Below are 16,106 nucleotides of genomic sequence, written 5' to 3'. Positions count from 1 at the left end.
ATGTATTTACATATATTGCACTTCTTAATTACAATTATTATTTATAATTATGCACATGTAGCTCCATCAAATGATCAGTTGCCACCTTATCGGCTTCTGGCCTCCAATTATTAACTGATATTATCGGTCGATAACAGCCAATCGTCTTCTTCATTTTATCGCGAACGCTAAGCCTTGCAAAATGTATACAATATTTACAACACATTAAAATTTGAGTAGGTACAGTGAATGAAACAACATTTTTTGTAATTTATATTCGTAGCTTTGGAGTCGATCAGTTTCCTAAATTTTTAATTATGTTCAGATATCATTAAAAAAGTCATAGCCTTAAATATTCATGGAAAATAATCCTTGAACTTTCAATCTACAAAATTTCCCTGTTATCATTCACGATATAGGTAATTTACCAGTAAGATACTAAATCTCATTCTTACGTTTAGGACCAAATTTTTCGAACAATCTGAATCTTCAATTAAATTAAAATTCAAAATGATTCGAGAATCTTGACCTATATCTATTTTAAAGAATTCGATGGCGTTTAATATTCATCAGTAAGCATTTTCAGAGAGAAAAAGAACCTCTCTCGACTGTGGATCGAGGAATCTGATTCTGTCCGTTCTACTATCGCTGATTTCACTCGGGATTCGTTAACACGTCTGTAATTGGATGTACCGTTGTAATTGTGGGTCACGTGAGCCCTTCTGAAGTTCGAGAACGTTCTCTAACCCCAGACAATGATTATGAAAAGTGCATTAACTTAAGCGTACTCGAGACAAAATCGCACACGGACACAATTCGTCAAGGTTCGTTTGTGTAGTGAAGCCTCTGTATAGTATCAAAATATTAACGATGGGTCATTTATTAGCAGAACGCGATTCGAAAGGTAGATAAATTTTCTCCCCAATTTTTTACTGCGCCACGTCACTCGCAACATCCATTTTTACGCGTTATTCCATAACGACTGAATAATCTGGACGAATGCAATTTTAAACAAACAGCTCCCCTCATTATTTATGGCCACTAGACGGTCGCATTAAAAATAATGATGTTGCGCCACACTCGCCGGCACGGAATCAATGAAGCAATTAAATTGATAAGTTTCGCTCGTTATATTTTCATTCTTTTGTCACAACCATCAAACTGTAAAATTACACTTCGCCCTTTGCCATCGTGCATTACGATACATAATTTTCCCTTATATTCCGCTTTAACTTACAATTTTAATTGGAATCGTTACACGGTAATCATACACCCCCGCGTGGAAATCTCGTCGTTCGAATTGTGACCTTTTTAATCTTGCCTTTATGCGAGGCCGTAGCAAATCCCTCGAATATCCGTATATTTGCGATTTTTGACTCCGACAGTCGCGCTGCGTGCACCCTTGAGCATTCACGTAGACACGAAGGGTGGGTAAAAGGGGTTGCAACAAGCACTCCCTGTCAAGAACGATCTCGCACTTTCCTCCGTTTGGTTTGAATAACGTCATGTTTCTTCTCATTTTCATTAGGAGAGTTCCAGGATTTTCAACTTTTGATACGCTCGAATAGTTAGGCTGAGAAACTCTGTCAGCCATTAAATCTAGAAGTATCACGCGAGACGATATACGTCTCCTGTCCGAAATTTAGTATTCGTATATTTGCTTGAGCAGACTAAACGTAAATCTGGAAAAGGTATAAAAATTGTTAATGTGTTTTATTACATGTTAAGCACAGTAGAATTTTGTTTAACCGAATCTCTTTGAGTATTGACAATAAATGACTATAATACAGAATATCGATTGAAACTTGAATTGTAATTTAATAGTAGTCTATCGAAAATAATGAAATTATTCTTCAAGGGTGTACTTGAAGTGTGAAGTACCATATTTTCATTCATATATCTATTTTCTGCTTTTATCACTGTTTTTACCATTCTGAATATTCTAATACTTTTTCTATTATATTACATTTTGATTTCTCACTGCTTCTTTAAAGAAGTTTTCCGGATTTAAATCTTTGAACCTTTGAATCTTCAAATTTTTGAATATTTTAATGTTTGAATTTTTGAATGTTTGAATGTTTGAATTTTTGAATATTTTAATTTTTAAATGTTTGAATATTTGAATTTTTGAATGTTTTAATCTTTGAATTTTTGAATATTTGAATCTTTGAATTTTTAATGTAATGATATTAATGCGAAACAAGGGCAAGCACACATTTTATAAATAGTTAATAATTTAAGTAATTATTCATGTAACTCGAATAATCAATTATTGCGATCCCACATGATATACCAACTCCTCAAAGCCACGTTCTGATACGACACAAAGTCACTTCAACGCAGATTCACACTTCTGTCGAAGTTTCATAAACCACCCGTAATAATAAATACTAAGTAGTATATATCAATAATAAGGCAGTTAATAAATACTTTATATTACACAGATACTCTGCACTTGACAAATGACAGTATTACTTAGCAGCCATGGGAGTCTTGACAAATTCCAGCCGTTTGAAGGCCTGTTTAGGCCTGCCCCAACAGTTTAATTGATCCTATAGAGATAAGCGTTTCCGGAAGACTGTTTCACGCGTTATTGGTGCGTGGCGATCTCGGGGGCACGCGTTACGAATTCATTAACTCGCTTCGAGATATATACGGGCGATAGCGCGGGCTGAGCGCACATTATTATCTTGCACCTACTAGTTTTATCAGGCGACCGCGATGCCGCGTCTACGAACCGCAACCACTTAAAATCTCGCTCACCGCGCTGGCCACTTCTGCTGGACGTTCTTTAATTGCCAGCATTTAAATTGCTGGTACGTCATTCTGTTATTGCGAGGCAAATTGCCGCGCGATTGCCCCGTCGCACTTTTCCATCACGGCGAAATCTAACATCGAACGTTCCGGGAACCAGCGAGGTGAACGCCTTGAAAAATACCTGGTACTTTGCATTCCTAAAAGCTGCCCTCGTTTAGCCTCGTGCCTGTTGTCGTAAAAGCATCGCTGTTCTCTCTCTCGAAAAAAGGGGGGACCGATTATTGGCGAAACGTTCGGTGAAATAAGCGAATAAAAGTTTGATAGAATGCTATGTCGGAACTCGGATGTAATTTATCGTGGATGAAACGAGAGGATAGAAGTGATGAAAAGTGATGTTTTATGGAATGCCTTCTGGGAAAATGTAGAGTAAAGGTATCTAATATCGTGTGATATAAATAATTCTTATTTTGTGAACTATTTTCAGTGCCTTTGAACTGTGAACGTCGGTCACTTATGTGTGACACGTCTATCAGTGGGTGAAAGTTAGAACAAAATTTGCATTGATTTTGTTTAAGCTAAAGGAAACAAGCATTATTTTCCTTTTACTTTTTGCGAAATTCATTCTTTTAGAGCTAGATCAGATAAAAATGGTGTGTTTATGGAGTAAAGGAAAAATTGGTCTCAATTGAAGGGTAGTTGATAGTTTTGTATCTAATTAGTCTCAGATGAATAATCAGTCCTTTATATTTCATGTGCAGGAGCATGAAACTGTTGAAATTTAAAGATTTTTAATTACAATCGAAAAGAAATAAGAGATTCAGAAATATTTATTAATGATTGAAGTTACTGAAGTATGTATGTGATTTAGATACTCCTATTATAGAACTAAATTTTATGGTTTCTTCAGTTTTGCTACGTTTCTATTCTTTTTTTCTTGGTGTCGTATTAACATTTTAAAAAACTGCAACTGCATTCTAACACAGTTATTTAAGATACTATAAGGTTATGGAGTTCTTACTCAAAACTTGAAATGTTTTTAGGTGTAAGCCTTGTCTTGTTAAAAAACATTCGTCAATGTTTCGTAAACATGGTAGCTTCATCAGGGATGCAAATAATATACTAATACTGGTGCGTACCTTGCAATGACCCACTGTTTTTAAGTGAACCTCACGTTCTGGTTCGTTACTCACCAATCGAAAATCCTTTTTAAATTGGTCAGCTGGACAATTAATCCCACTATAGGATTACATTCTCAAACAATTTTATTGCTGAAATTTGCTCTAATACACTGCAATGTTATCTCGATACAAGTTTAATAATGCATTCGTGTTCCTTTGGAACTATTCTTTTACTTCATCTGGTTCTCAACTTGAAAAAGACAAATTCAAGTTGCTAGCGCGAAAGCAGATCTTACGATTAGAAACGAGTTCCTCACATAGGTACTCTAAGCCCCCAACTGACTTCAAATCGTGAGCTTGTTCGCGATATTGTAATCGTTTATTTATCTATTATATCTTCGTTGTTATTTTCCAATTACATCGTGTAACAAAGTTGTAGATACTGTTACTATTATTACGATTGTTCATTGATGTTCAGCGGTTTGTATCGATGATTCTCTCCAAGGAGAAACATTGTCCGTGTTATTGTTCGCAACTGGCATTTACCAGTCGATGTAATCGTTCCTCGTGTATTTACTCCGACCACTCTTTGCCCGACTCGTGAGTAGTTCTCCCTCGAGAAATATCCGACTCGAATGCGCGACGACTTAAAAAACCCTGCTCCTTTCAAGACGCATGAATATTAATACATCAGACTTTCCGCGGCGCGCGTCCTGTCTACTGACTCTTAAATCTGAATGCCAGGGAGAGAATTGTCTTTAAGCTTAATGCCTCTAATTGTTTCATAGATCTTTTCAATGCATTCTGCCATTGCTGTATTTTTTGGACATTTATTGCGAGACTAGCCGTTTGTTTAGGTGTAATTGCTTCACACTTTGAGCAGAAAACAAATGTAAATGATAGTGGTTATTTTGAATCATAATAGCGCATAGTACATGACTGCTTTATTGTTTGTACTTTTGGATTTGTTTGTATTATATTGGTGTACATGAAATGGTTAGTTATAGAAAGCATAGTGGTTCTTGTGTCCCGTTGAAGCATTGAAATTTCATTTAAAAAAGGTAAATGGTTTAGTTAGATGTTGGAAACGTATTACAAATTAAAAATATAAAATTCTTGAGAACAGTCAAATAAAAAATTCTATTTGTGTAATTGTACAACTACTAAAATATCTATGTACTGCTTAAAACTATTTATAATGGTAAATATAGGTATTGAAAGATACTACACTCAATTAAATGAAAATGAACATTTTTTTACTCATGTTAGTTTTCTTGCAGGGGTATGATATGCTTATATGTCAGTTATAATTATGTAACTAACTCTTAGCTGGTGTGATGTTAATTTTATGACATAAATAGTAGAATGCAGCCAGTGCAGTTTTATTATATAAATTAATCATGAATAGTCTGAACAGTTAAGAAATTCTAGAAAGAAATAACTCATATTTTATTTTCCATTGATTTTGCAATAAAATATTCCTTAGTATTTTATACAATCAGATGATATAGACTTTTATCTCATGAAGGATCTATTATACCTGTTTTAATGGGGGAAAAAATAAAAAAAAATATGGGGAAGTATAAATATTGGAAAAATATAGCATACTATAGAAAAATAATGAGCATTGCAACTAGAGATTTTTATTATCGAGTGGAGCCATAACTTTACTGCACGAACTAAAGGTTAATTGAGGAACGTAATTAAAAACAGACTTTTTTTAATTTTTTCATTCAGCACAGCTTCGTATGCAACAATCTAATATTCGTCAGCACCTAGATTTTATGCTTAATTTAAACTAAATATGCTCATCTCTCGTGCTGTATATATTCAAACACGAAGCAAATGTATCCTTTTTACTAATAAACATATGGCGTATAATACGCCAATAATTCTAAGCTAGTATTATAAGTACCAATACTACAACAATATAAGATGGGATTATCTATTGATATTGCATTAGAAAAAATGATTTTTTAACTTATCAATCGTCGTATCTTATTCTTCATCATTTTTGGTTGTAATTAGTACTTCCTCGATGACGTCTATGCACCATACCTTTTCCCCCATTCATCATCAAACACCACATACAGCATTCACTGCCCCATAATTGTATTTACAAGAATCTTTCTACATAATTTCTATCATTTAACTTAGAGATCACAAGCTTTTCAATAATATCAAAAAAAAATTGTTTCCAAACAGTATTCAAAAAGTCCACAATTCTTCATTTCATCACACTCTATATAATATTGGTGGATATTTTTTGTACCAATTAGTAACCCGTCGATAACTCTATGTATCATTCTCCCCTTTTTTCGTGTATCACCATAAAACATATGTAGCATGCACTGTGCTGTAGTTCTGTATACGACACTTTTTCTAAATAACGTTTCAACAATTGTAAAATACGGGCGTATCATTCAGTTTAGAAGACACAGGCTATGTGTTTATATTATTTTCTTTGAATTATGAATTTTAGATGAAAATACTTCTTGAAGGGTTAAAAGTCGAATTAGTATACATGTTGTAACTCCTTCACACTCCAGCTAAGAGCTAAGAGCTACACACTCATCACCTGTATACTTGTATCCATGAATCACTAAAGTGACTGACACGTTTACGGTCGATTCTAAGCCACCTAACACAACAGAGAATATCTGTAGCTCTAAGGCAAAATGACCTATGTTACATTTTCAACAGATTCGAATTAACCCTTTACAGTCAAGAACGCTGTAAATAACACTATATTACACCAGTACAATTTAAGTGAGATCTAGAATATACAATTTATTTTCCTAGAAGCAACAATAGGTACTAAAAGAATTTTCACACTTAAAAATAAGGGTTCAAAAAGACACACAAGTCCATAAAACCTCATTGAAATTTTAAACGCCAATATCTCGAAAACAGAAACATGTGACTTAGTCGTTTCGCTTTAAGCTGGGTCTACACTACATGTTAGGTAACAAAGTTATATAACACTTTAGAAAACAGTCAAGAGAGATGTTATACATATGTCTCTTCTCCGTCTTCGAAAAAGTTATGCAAGTTCGTTATATAACACGTAACGTAGACCCACCTTTACAATCACAGATATAAGTGACACGGTGTCTTGAATTGCCGCCGAATGCAAAAGACGGCGGCCACTTTTGCATCGTCCTGTACCAGCAACCCCCGGCGGTGGGCGGGCGGCGAGATGGGGCTGCGGGGGGCGTTTTTCAAATAATTACATCGGGCTGCGGTGGTGGTGGGTTGCCATGGCAACCGCAGTGCCTTCAGCATCCTACGACTGAAAGCAACCGGGCAACCGTGCTGCGGTGCAACCCGGTTCTCTCTCCCTTGCTTCAGACTTTCGAAGCCAGACCTCCCCTGGACCGTTTGCGTTTCACCAGGGAACGTTCATTGCTGGATCGAACAAACGGAGCAGGGAATTAGCAATTCCCGAATATAATAATTCCAAGGGGCAGTACTGCCCGGTTCAAGGTTCGCTTTGGACCGTGTCTGGAGGCTTGCGGAATGCCCTCTTCACGCTATTTGTTTAGTAGGCTGGGTATCTTCGAGGTGACAGTATTATACAGTATTCCAACGAGTTGGAAGAAGTTAGAAGCTTGAAGAGTGTAGGAAACTTGTTTCTAAGTCGAGTTCACGCACTAGCAATGTGAATGTGTCTTCTTGAGGATGAGAGGCTAGGTAAACTAAAAGAATACAGAGTCTAGATTCAAGGTATAAGCTCGATAGGACTTGGGTCTTTTTGACATTACATGGATTTTCTCGTTTTACATACTCCTCGTTTTTGGGAAACAAATTCGAGTTGCTGGTGCGGAAACTGATTCTAGAAACGAGTTTCTTATATTCTCTTTCTAAGTTGCCGGATTGTATCAAGATAGTATTGCGATTTCAAGACAATAGGAGTGCATCATCGAACCTGTATCGAGACAGCACCATAAGTGATCTGAAATTTTCTGTTTTCTTACTAAATCTTTTTTCTGAAAATTTTGATAATATTTTGAGTCATTATTTATTATCGAAATAGGTTTTTGTCGCTATAAACTTGTAACTAACTTCAGCAACTAGATTCACGTTTTTGGAACAGCCCCTAAGCAACATGGCTAACATTGGCACATTCTTTTGCTATTAAATATTAGTGTATGGTGTATCGGAATACTCACACACTCGCACACGTTATCTCTTGAATATCGTTTCAACATTGACATTAGAGCTTGTTTCCTTTGATCCGTATGGAAGAACAGTTCAGTGAACGTATATTGGCCAATGTTAACGGTGATGTCGAATTGACATGAAATTCGTACACGTGACCTGGCCAAGTACATAGGTACGTTGCTTCGTGTTTGTCAAATGTTAACCATGTTGTCTGTAGCTAGTTGATGGACAGTTCAGAAGTTTGCGCTTTGTGTCTGTTCTGCGAGTGAGAGAAATGAAGAAACAATTTAAAGACGAGAAGGGTAATGATGACTTTGTAATGAGAAAATTTAGTACGTTCAGTAGCGTATTTTCGGATGGAAAGTCACTGCTATGTGTAATTATTTTTTTCATAATTTTGAGTTTGCTAATAAGAGGAAATATTTCTCTGAAATATAAAATTATATCTATATTGCATTCACTGCTGAATATATACAGGGTTAATCACATCTGTGCAAGGCTGTCTTTAAATTATACAAAAATGTGTTAAACAAAATTTAAACAATATTTAGGATGGCGTAATTTTCATAAATCAGAATTTCTTTCATTTAAAAGTTTTATTGAAGATAGGAATCCTTCCTTGTTCTTTAGATACAACTAGAGAAGTTTTCAAATATTGTATATTAGAATTCAGAACTATACACATTACAGAAATTGTAAATCAAAATTCAATACAAGTTGTGCGACGCTACTGTACCCTTGAGTCTTCGACTACATTAAATACTGCAATTTCAATTCATTTTCTTGTAAACACAGCACTGATCGATGAATAAATTTGCATTTGCTGTCGTTATAATGCTCTCACGACAAACTTTCTTACATACTGTGCGATTTCTTTGCTTCAAAAGTTTTCAGTTGCAACTGCTTAGACTATGGGTCATAATAACTCCATATAAAAAAGTCCGATAGAAAAAAGACCGAATATGAGAACAATACCTGGGAAATGCAGTTCATTATTACTTACCAACAGGAATTTTGTGTTTTTCTAGCGCTGTATGAAGTAAAATCACATTATTTCTAAAGCGAATATTTTGACGTAATCCAACGTTGTATGCAGCGTTGTTTTCTTTTGTTTCTTTGGAAAAAAAAATAAAGGAAGTGAGGCATACGTAGATAATTAAACCTTTAGTGTTTCATGTATTCACCAATAAATTAGTTAAAAATGTTTGGTGTTTTGTTAGATTCTAGAGGGGGACGAAAAATTATACATGCAAAGTAACCTACAAGGATAGAATTCTATTTACTTTATCATAGTGATTTATTTAATCCTTATCTTATGGATTTCAAGATCTACTTTGTTGCAATAACCTGGGAGAGTAGTATTCAAATGGATCTGATACATTAGTTATAAATCTATCTATAATGTTTATTATAACTCCACTCTATAATTATGTTCATTCATTCACCTATCTAGATCTGTCAGCACCTCCTGTATAGCAATAGTACTTTCTTAACGCTAGCACTCTATAAGCATTATTCTGCTATCTTTGTACGATCTTTAAAGCGCCTATTATTTAGACATGTCAAATGTTCCTATAGTATACAAGAATATTTTTCTCATTTGCCACCATTACCCACTCCACACAGCGCCATTCTAATTTCAGCTGATTAAAATAATCCTCCCAAGTGGGCATTACACAATAACTCAATTACAAATAGATTTGATCGCAACTAGGCATAAAGCATTAAACACATCACTGTATTTGTCTCCATAAGTCAATCTCTTTTCCCCATTCGACTCCTTTTCCTCACCAGGCCAACGAAGCTCACTCTCGTAAAGTTCTACCTACTACGACCTTGACTTCCTGCTAAACTTTATTAGACGTCGCTTCGTAGTTACGCAACGCGACCGCTTGAAGAGTGTTACAGCTAGATCGTAAATTCTTCCTAGACGAGGCGTGCAAGCGTTACGATGACATTGCGCGACACGAGGATACGGTCCAAGTAAACTCTGGCGTATGACCAAATTTCGCTCATAAAATTCTTGCGGCACGCTCCAAACAATCGTATATCAAAATAATCCCCAGACTTTAAAGACCCTGGATCGTTAAATCCGATCGAAAGGAATCAGCGACCTCGAAGATCGTATCCCCATCGATGTCGGACCACCAAAATAGTTGTGCTGTTTTAACCTGAAATCCGGTTAGGCTCGGTTGCCCCCGCCGAATCCGCAAGTTCCTTCATCCAGCGTCTGGTGTCCCACTTCTGGTCCCTTTTAGTGCTCGCTTGCGCGCGGAATTTCGCGTCCCATTAGGCGCGAAAATAAACGCGGCGTCAACGAGGCTTCGCTAGAATCGCTTTCTCGTCCTCGAGAGGGGGGGCTAAAATCGGCGAACAGCGAGGAGGAAGCACGGCGAATGGGCCAAGAAGCGGCTGAAATCGTGGCTCACGACTCACGACATGTCTGCGTTGCGAATCGACGCGGCCACTTGCGGGCTCACCTTCTCCCCTTCCTTCCGCGGTTCGCTCGACCTACTAGCGACCTACACACCTAACCTGACGTGCCACGGGTCAAGCAGGATTCGAGAGAGAATCGCGAGAGAGAGAGGGAGAGCGGAAAGGAAGTGGGTGCGCGAGAAAGAGAGGGAAATGGGGGGTTGGAGTGGGGTCAGTTCGTGACCCGACCACCTGTGGAAGCAGCCGGTAGCTACTTCTTGTTTGCTGTTTGCGCATACCTACCTACCTACCACTTATACGTACTACTACGTATTACGTAGGCGAACCGCCAGCCGATGACCGTGGTCACGGTTAGAACCGAAATTGCACTGCTTCTGCTTCGCCGTAGACTCCTGGACCGCCTTGGTGCATTCCTTTTAGATGCTGGAGGGTGGGAGGTCTATGTATATTTGCGGGGTGAAAGGTTGACGCACTTGAGATGGGGGACATTGGGTTATCCAGTGGATGTCCTAGGGTGTGCTGCGACGAGACCAACTGGAGTGAGTCATTGGGTTCTTGCTTTTCTTTTGTTTATGAGGTAACAAGGGTTAATGTTAATTTAACAAATTACTGGAAGTGGTGAGCTGGAAGTGGTGCGAGAAGTTTGTATATTTTTTGTACTTTTTACTTAACTCTGCTTACTTAAGTTCTTTTTGACCTAATCGTTGGTTGAGAAAAATGTGATACAGTTGTCAATATTTATATTTTTGATTTGTTGGTACTGTAATAGGAGCTCATTAGTTGCATTTATAGTTATTTATTATACTTAAATTTCACATTGAGCAAGTACCATATATTTCTCATAATTTAGAAAACACTTTCCAACTCCTATTTGACAGCATATACTATAATACTATAAGTGGAACAAAAACTTATGACATCGCGATAGCAAATGCAACGCTAATTTTTTCTCACTTTTTGCAATGGTAGAGGTTGGTGGAAGTATTAAACCTATTTATACACCAATTCTCCATCCACTGAACAGCTTTTTCCCCTTTTAGCTGTTAACTATTAACCATCCACGTTGAAGACCATGAATCAATAGCTTCATTGCTCGAAGCAAAAATCTTGTTAAAAAGTCAGTCACAGCTAATGTAGCCTCTGACAGGACAGCGTACAGTCGGCAATTGCCCTCTCGTTCGATGGTAATTTATTGACTCCGAATCTCCTTAGGCGTGATAGGTCTCCCACGTATAAACCGCAGTAGCAACTGCGCGAACAAGAAAATGAATTATTACGAATGGCTGCTAGGGGAAAGCCTAGAGTGCAAAGTAGGTGACGCCTCAACGATGACGTGGAGTGACTGATGACGCGATTAACCGGAGAGGTTAACGCGTTCCCTTTGTTTCTCCAGCTGAACAACATCACTCTTGAATACTCTTCTCTAATTTTTCCGTCCGATGTAGTTAGGCAAGACTTTTTGCTTCGTTGCTATGCATCGCTGGCAAACGAATTCAGGAAGAACGTTTGTCTTCTTTAAACGGTTCGCCCTGTACACCGAGGCATCGCGCGGTGTAAATTGCACTATCGTGCATTATTTTGACAAACATTTGTCGCACGCGGCAAATTGTCCAATAAAACGGGGACAATTTACCGCGACATTTGGATATAATTATAACTTAATGCGCGCTCCGTCTGCTCGCGATTGTAATTGCCACGGTAACTACGTTTAGGTTCATTCACAGTGTTTTGTAATGATTTAAACAGTTCCTGTCGATCGGATTTATGGCTCGCGGGAAAATTAATCGACGACAGACAATCTATTGCCTACATGGCGACGAGTTCGCAGTGCTTAGTGCTGATTGATCGAGTTTTATTATTGAATCGACTTTTGTGTATATTATATCTTTGACGAAATTTTCTTTTATCAAGAGCTTGATGTATCTAAATTTTATAAGTAATTGCTGTTATTTCTTAGTACTAAGAGTAATATATTGGTACGATTATTCATTGTGTACGTTTTATTCTTTATAAGTGTTACTTTCTCTGAGTTAATATTAAGTAAAATTGAGAAGATATCAATATTTCTATGAATTACATACTTCTACAAAGAGTTATTTACTTTAGCATACTGTTAGAAATATGGATTGTATGATGAACCGTACATACATGTGGAAAATGTTGAGCTTTAACATTTTGTGCTATTCAAAATTATTACAAAAATGTTTGAAGTTTGCATAAAATGTGTTTGGGGTATTTATTCTACTGCCAGCGAGAGCTACTTAGATAAGACACAGCGAAGTTATTAGAATAAGTTCCAAGTCAGACACAACGAAATCAGTAGAATATGTTCAAAGTCAGGCAGAACAAAATCAGTATTACTTGTTCCACGTCAGACACAGCTAAATCAGTAGAATATGTTCCAAGTCAGACACAGTGAAGTCAGTAGAATAAGTTCCAAGTCAGACATCTAAATCAGTATTACATGTTCCAAATCAGACATCCAAATCAGTAGAATATGTTCCAAATCAGACACAGTGAAGTCAGTAGAATAAATTCCAAGTCTTCATTTTCATTTTACTTTAGCGTGTTGAATCACTCCTTAAAATTTCTGACACTTGCCGTCGACCACTCTACATATCAAAACACTCCTCACACTCTAATATTACGCTATTCCATATTAAACACATATTCCGCATGATAGCAACTCACCCTACTATTCACCAAAGGTATGCACGTCAAGATCCTGCAGCTACAACTTCGTCCACCTCCCCTGTCAGCGTATCCCAACCGAAAAGAGTTAAAAGTTTCCCGTTAGCCATGAACAATTGCTTCCCGTCGCTGGGGATCATCTCCTACCCCGTACCCGGCGTGACACGCGCGCAAAGTCGTCCCCGGTGACGTAACAACAGCCAAACTACACTGCTTCGCCATAGGTATGATATACGCGTCGCTTAATAGTACTACGTCCATTCATGCCGCGCGAGTCACCGGCAGCTTAGCGCTCTATTAATCACAGATTATTATTCATGCGCCTAACGGCGTTCCGTGGCGCTAAAAGCGCCGCTGACTTTTGTCGCCCCATTGCCTCCGAGCCTCTCCTCCTAGCGGCGCGCGTTTTCTCTCCGTCCCTCTGACTGCCACCTTGCCTTCCCTACCCTACCACCTAGCCTCCAGGCCTCGCCCCCACCTACCTGAATTCTTTCCGGTTCCTTTCGCGGTCCCGCTTCATTAACCAGCACGTGGTGGAAATGGGATCGGGAAGCCGGTTCGGGCAAAAAGAGGCCCGTCGATAGAGAGAGTGGCAGGAGACTCGTATCCTGGCCACGGTTAATTGATTTCCGTGGGAACCCCTGTCCCAGGGCTGTTTTGTCCGCGGTGAAAGGCCTAGATCATCCGCTGACTCGCGTTGTTCACGGTGTCCCGTCAGATTCGATGGCCAACGTGACGCGAAGAAGTGGCGTGGGCGTGGCGAATCGGAGAGGGGTAATTAGAGCACAACTCACGGGGGATCGTCCCGGAGCGTTGATCATCGATTTTTCTTCAACGCTGCAGGGTTTTTAGAGCGTGTGGGTGTGTGTACAGTGTTGTCGGGATACAAGCTTGGGGGAGTGGTCATGGCCAGGGGTTGAAAAGGATCTGAAAATAGCTGTAACTGTGTGGAAGATGTTCTCGCTGGAGGTCGAGGAAGAGACAAACTTTTGGTAATAAGGAAAGGTGCTACAGCTAGATACTTATATTATACTTGTAATTGTAAGTAATTATATTTATAGTAGTTATAGTTTTGCGACTCATTGCATGCAACAGGTTTACAGAATACAAGTCATGTTTTTGAGGAAAATTCATGTGCCAACGATTCATATTTATCTCGTGAGACGTAAAACTGACAGAAAATGGCAGTAATCTCGAAAATGAAAATAGAAATGACAGATGTACTGACAATCTTGTAGCTAGTTCATACATATTGTAATTTGAATCCAGGGTATCATTTAACTTGTTGGTCAGTGTACAATATGAGAAATAAATATAATTTTCCAGTTTTATTTGAAAATAACTTTCCATAGTAAAATATGACTTTGCATTTCATTATGTACTTAATATCTAAAGTTTGACAATGATTCATGAAATACAAATATATAATAATACAAATTTCACACAAGTTTTGATTTCGTAATTATTATCTTATCATAATAAAATTTAAAATATAATATTCGTTATTTACCAAAAATACAATTCATTGGAAAGTTTTATTTGAATATTATTCAAAGTAGAATTGATTCGAAACTTTATACAAATAACTTATGTAAATATCGCCTAACTCTGGTTTCATTTTATAATTAAGACTAACATCAAAGTCGTGAGGACAGAGGTTAGGCACACAAGTGCAAAGGGTCAAGTCTTCTGCAAAGTTCAACAAGATGAGGATTCGAAGTGTAACTATCAGGATGCGTTTACACTTGGTGAAGACCAAAGCCTTCGGTCGAACTGTGTCGACCGTTCGATTGAGTGTTCGTGTTCTCAGTAGAGGTCTCAGAGGACGACTCGAACAATTGTCTCTTGCGCTTGGGGTTCTCCGTCAAGCAGAGAAGACTAAGGTCAAAAGTAAGAATTTGACTTTGGATGAAGATTACACAAAGTTATTGCAAATTAATAATCTGCTATATCCATGTTGAATTATTTAATATATTACTTTCGATCCTGGTCTGTTCTACAAGCTTCTCCAGGACACGTTCTAGTATATGTTTCGTTTAAGCAAGACAAAAAGATCCTCATTCCTCGCAATGAATATCTTTTTTGAGTGTCACTCTTATAGTCAAGCAAAAATCTGGTACCTGGAGAAAAACAATAGTATAGTATGTTCTTGTCTTTTTAATTCTGGTCTTTGGTTCTTCTTTCTTCTCTCCAAGGATCAACACCATTTTTATTTTCCGTGATAACACCATGCATGCATCACCACTCATTATTAGGAGCGTTTCTTGCACGCGTGTCAATGTTTTCATTTACGATGCTGTTGTGTCGGTGTTCGTATGCCATTCACGTCGCGGCTGTCGTCTTTTTGCCACCGTTTCGGACACGAATGATTAATTATTGTCTCGAGGACTCATCCCCGCGAGTGTCGGTGATCTCAGCGGGCCAATGCAAAAAGGAGAGTTATCGCGGGATTGCGATTGTTGATGGACAACTTTATTTTCTGGCGCAATCGGTGCGTGTGCCACGAAAATCAGACAATGTCTCGTTTTGTAAGTCGTTATTAATACTGTGTTTTGAATACGCCTGCCAGCTAAATAGGAACTGTGTTTAATACAGGCAATCCTCTTATAATTTGGCAGTCCAATGTCATCATTTTGATTTGACAATTGAAAGATATAGAGAAAACTTAAACAAATTTAGCGGTATGTAGCAGTGTTAAAAAACATAAAAATTAGTGTACCTGATTTGATTTTAATATATACCTAATATGTTTGCTTATTTATTAATATGGTATAATAGTCATATATCTGATAATTTTGAAATCAAAATAGAGTAGGCTTCTTAGTTTAAGGAACCTAGTCATACATTTTGTATTGTATGTAACTACATAGTAGTTTCTAGTTTCATAGAATACGAATTCGTATAAAACGACAGCATTTAGGAACGTAACAACTGTGTTATATGGGGGTTACTTGTGTTCTA

The 16,106-nt window shown here is 37.7% G+C and overlaps 1 protein-coding gene across 1 annotated transcript in view; it reads left to right on the top strand.

Annotated features, from left to right (window-relative positions):
- The window catches only part of LOC143188650 (uncharacterized), a 73,069-nt gene that overhangs the window by 17,965 nt on the left and 38,998 nt on the right, over positions 1–16,106 (top strand). The window lies entirely within an intron of this gene.

This window comes from Calliopsis andreniformis, chromosome 3, assembly GCF_051401765.1.
Source record: "Calliopsis andreniformis isolate RMS-2024a chromosome 3, iyCalAndr_principal, whole genome shotgun sequence".
Classification (NCBI taxonomy): domain Eukaryota; kingdom Metazoa; phylum Arthropoda; class Insecta; order Hymenoptera; family Andrenidae; genus Calliopsis; species Calliopsis andreniformis.
This window is presented reverse-complemented; position numbering and strand designations above follow the sequence as displayed.